The following is a 4,225-nucleotide window of genomic DNA, read 5'->3' as shown; positions in this document are numbered from 1 at the left end:
AAATGGGGATTAAGACTGTGAGCCCCACATGGGACAACCTGATCACCTTGTAACCTCCCCAGTGCTCAGAACAGTGCTTTGCACATAGTAAGTGCTTAATAAATGCCAGTATTATTATTATTATTTTTGTGGAGGTAGTCATTAAAGATCACTCATTCCATCTGCCGCTCTGTTGCATCCTGCATTAAGCACTTAGTATAGTGCTTTGCACGCAGTGACTGCTCAATAAATACAATTGACTGAATGAACAAACAAATGAATGAACCCTTGTGGGACTTGTGATTAGCTTGCATCTACCCCAGAGCTTAGAACATTCATTCATTCACTCATTCATTCAATCATATTTGTTGAGCACTTACTGTGTGCAGAGCACTGTACTAAGCGCTTGGGAAGTACAAGTTGGCAACTTATAGAGATGGTCCCTACCCAACAACGGACACACAAGTCTTGAAGGGGGAGACAGACAACAAAACAAAATATGTAGAACAGTGTCTGACACAGGAAGAGCTTAGCAACTGGGGGAAGCAGCCTGATGAAGGATAGGGAGTTCAGGCCTACGAGTCAGAAGGACCTGGGTTCTAATTCTGGTTCCACCCTATGACTGTTTTGTGAACTTGGGTGAGTCACTTCACTTCTCTGGCCCTCAGTTCCCTCATCTATAAAATAGGGATCAATACTGTGAGCCCCACGTGGGACAGGGACTGTGTCCAACCCGATTAACTTGAATCCACCCCAGCGCTTAGTATAGTGCCTGGCACACAGTAAGTGCTTCACAAATACCATAATTATTATGAATTATTAGAAAATATTATCATTGTTATTTATTCTCCCACTCCTTTCTGCATCACCCTTGCATTTTTTCTGCATCTTTTATTCCCCACTCCCTCAACCCCACAGCACTTAAGTCCCTATTGGCAATTCATTTATTTCTATTAATGTCTGTCTTCCCCTGTAGACCGTTAGCTCATAGTGAACATGGAACAGGTCTACCAACTCTGCTACAAGCAGCTTGGTATGGTCAATAGAGGCCAGGCCTAGGAATCAGAAGGTCATGGGTCTAATTCCAATTCCTCCACTTGTTTGTTGTGTGACCTTGGGCAGGTCTCTTCAATTCTCTGTGCCTCAGTTACCTCATCTGCTAAATGGGGATTGAGACTGTGATTCCCACGTGATTCAGGGATTTGCTTGTATCCACTCAAGTGCTCAATATAGTGTCTGGCACATACAGCACACTTAACAAATACCAGAATTATTATTAATATTAGTATGTGGAATAAGCCCCCTTTTTCTTCTCCTCCTCCCCATCCCCCCCACCCTACCTCCTTCCCTTCCCCACAGCACCTGCATATATGTTTGTACAGATTTATTACTCTATTTATTTTACTTGAACATATTTACTGTTCTACTTATTTTGTTAATGATGTGCATCTAGATTTATTTCTATTTATTCTGATGACTTGACACCTGTCCACATGTTTTGTCTTGTTGTCTGTCTCTCCCTTCTAAACTGTGAGCCCATTGTTGGATAGGGACCATCTCTATATGTTGCCAACTTGAACTTCCCAAGCGCTTAGTACAGTGCTCTGCACACAGTAAGCACTCAATAAATACGATTGAATGAATTAATGAAAGGACTGTCTTTCATTCATTCATTCACTCATTCAATTGCATTTATTGAGCACTTACTGTGTGCAAAGCACTGTACCAAGTGCTTAGGAGAGTACCATAGAAAAGTAAACAGATGCATTCCCTGCTCACAGTGAGCTTACTGTCTAGAGTAGAAGACAGATATTAATATAAATAAATTACAATATGTACAGAAGTGCTGTGGGGCTGTGATGGGGGATGAATAAATAGAGTGAGTCAAGATGACGTAGATTAGATTAGAAAGGAGTGGAAGAAGAGGAGTGGGGGTGCTTAGTCAGGGAAGTCCTCTTGGAGGAAATGTGCCTTCAATGAAAAGTGATCGTCTGTCAGATTTGAGGAGGGAGGGCATTCCAGGCCAGAGGTAAGATGTGAGTGAGACATCAGCAGTGAGATAGATGAGATGGAGGCTGATATTGGAGGAGCAAAGCATTTGGGCTGGGTTGCAGTAGGAGAATAGCAAGGTGAGATAGGAGGGGGAAAGACAGTGGACTGCTTTAAAGCCAATGGTGAGGAGTTTCTTTTGGATGCAGAGGTGGATTTCATTCATTCAATCATATATATTGAGTGCTTACTGTGTGCAGAGCACTGTACTAAGAGCTTGAGAAGTACAAGTTGGCAACATATAGAGACGGTCCCTACCCCACAGCGGGCTCACATGGACAACCACTGGAAGTTTTTAATGAGGTGGAGGTGACATGTCCTGAACATGTATGTAGAAAACTGACACGGGCAACAGAGTGAAGTATGAACTGGAGTGGTGAGAGACAGGAGGCTGGGAGGTCAGCAAGGAGGCTGATACAGTCATCTAGGCTGTAACTTTTTAGACTGTGAGCCCACTTTTAGACTGTGAGCCCACTGTTGGGTAGAGACTGTCTCTATATGTTGCCAACTAGTACTTCCCAAGCACTTAGTACAGTGATCTGCACAAAGTAAGTGCTAAATAAATACGATTGATTGATTGATTGATTGATCTAGGCAGGATAGGAGGAGTGATCCCATTAACATGGTAGCAGTTTGAATGGAGAGGAAAGGGAGGATTTTAGTGATGTTGTGAAGGTGCTACTGGCAGGATTTAATGATGGATTGAATATGTGGGTTGAATGAGCGAGAGGAGTCAAAGATAGTGCCAAGGTTATGAACTTGTGAGAATGGAAGAATGGCAGTGCCATCTACAGTGATAGGAAAGTCAGGGGAAGGGCAAAGTTTGAGTGGGAAGATAAGGAGCTCACTTTTGGACATGTTAACTTTGAGGGGATGGGAGGACATCAGAATAGAGATGCCTTGAAGGCAGGAGGACATGCAAGACTGCAGAAAGGGAGAGAGATCGAGGCTGGAGATGGAGATTTCGTTGTCATCAACATAGAGGTGGTAGTTGAAGCTGTGTGAGCAAAAGAGTTCTCCAAGGGGGTCGGTGTAGATGGAGAATAGAAGGGGACCCAGAATTGAACCATGAGAGACTCCCACAGTTCGGGGTGGAGGGCAGAGGAGGAGCCAACAAAAGAGACTGAGAATGATCTGCCAGAGAGATGAGAAGAACCAGGAGAGGACGGTGTCAGTGAAGTCGAGGTTGGCTAATGTTTCCAGGAGAGGGGGTGGTCTACAGTGTCGAAGGCAGCTGAGAGGTCGAGGAGGAAGAGGATGGAGTAGAGACAATTGGATTTGGCGAGAAGAAGATCACTGGGGACCTTTGAGAGGGCGGTTTCCATGGAGTGAAGGGGACGGAAGCTAGATTGGAAGGAGTCCAGGAGGGAACTGTAAGAGGGGAATTTGAGAGAGCGGGTGTAGAGGTCTCACTCAAGGAGTTTGGAGAGGAATGGTATGAGAGAGATGGGGTGATACCTGGAGGGAGTCATTAGGTCAAGGGACGATTGGTTTTTGGAATAGGGGAGATACGGGTATGTCTGATCTGATTCTATTGTACCCACTCCAGGCCTTATTGTTTATACTCCAGAACTTACATCAGAATAGCTTTTAGACTGTGAGCCCACTGTTGGGTAGGGACTGTCTCTATATGTTGCCAACTTGTACTTCCCAAGTGCTTAGTACAGTGCTCTGCACACAGTAAGCGCTCAATAAATATGATTGATGATGAATAGCTTAACAAATAATCAATTTATCAACAGTATTTATTGAATGCTTACAGTATACAGGTCACAGTACTTTAACACTTGGGAGAATGCAATTCAACAGAGTGGTAGACAAGTTCTTTACCCACAGTGAGCTTACAGTCTAGCAGGAGAGATAGATATTAAAATATATACATAAACTATAGGTACATACATAAGTCCTGTAATACATAAATACTAACTAAATAATAAATAACATATATATATAATAATAAATACCATTACATTATTATTATCATTGTTATTGTTTCATCAACTAAACTGAGACATTCCCATTTAAATCAAACACATCTGCGTTATATCTCTCCTTTAGTTGAAAAATTTTTCATTTGCACTACATTAATCTTCATACATGAAAGTGGTGTCGAGGGATGAAGAGAGAAAATGGTCATTAAACCTACTATACTTCAGGTGTACTAGAATGAAATTTATTTTCATAGCCTACATATTAA

This window comes from Tachyglossus aculeatus, chromosome 2 (assembly GCF_015852505.1).
Source record: "Tachyglossus aculeatus isolate mTacAcu1 chromosome 2, mTacAcu1.pri, whole genome shotgun sequence".
In the NCBI taxonomy this organism is placed as follows: Eukaryota; Metazoa; Chordata; class Mammalia; order Monotremata; family Tachyglossidae; genus Tachyglossus; species Tachyglossus aculeatus.
The sequence above is the reverse complement of the archived record's forward strand: the minus strand, read 5'-3'. Positions refer to the sequence as shown.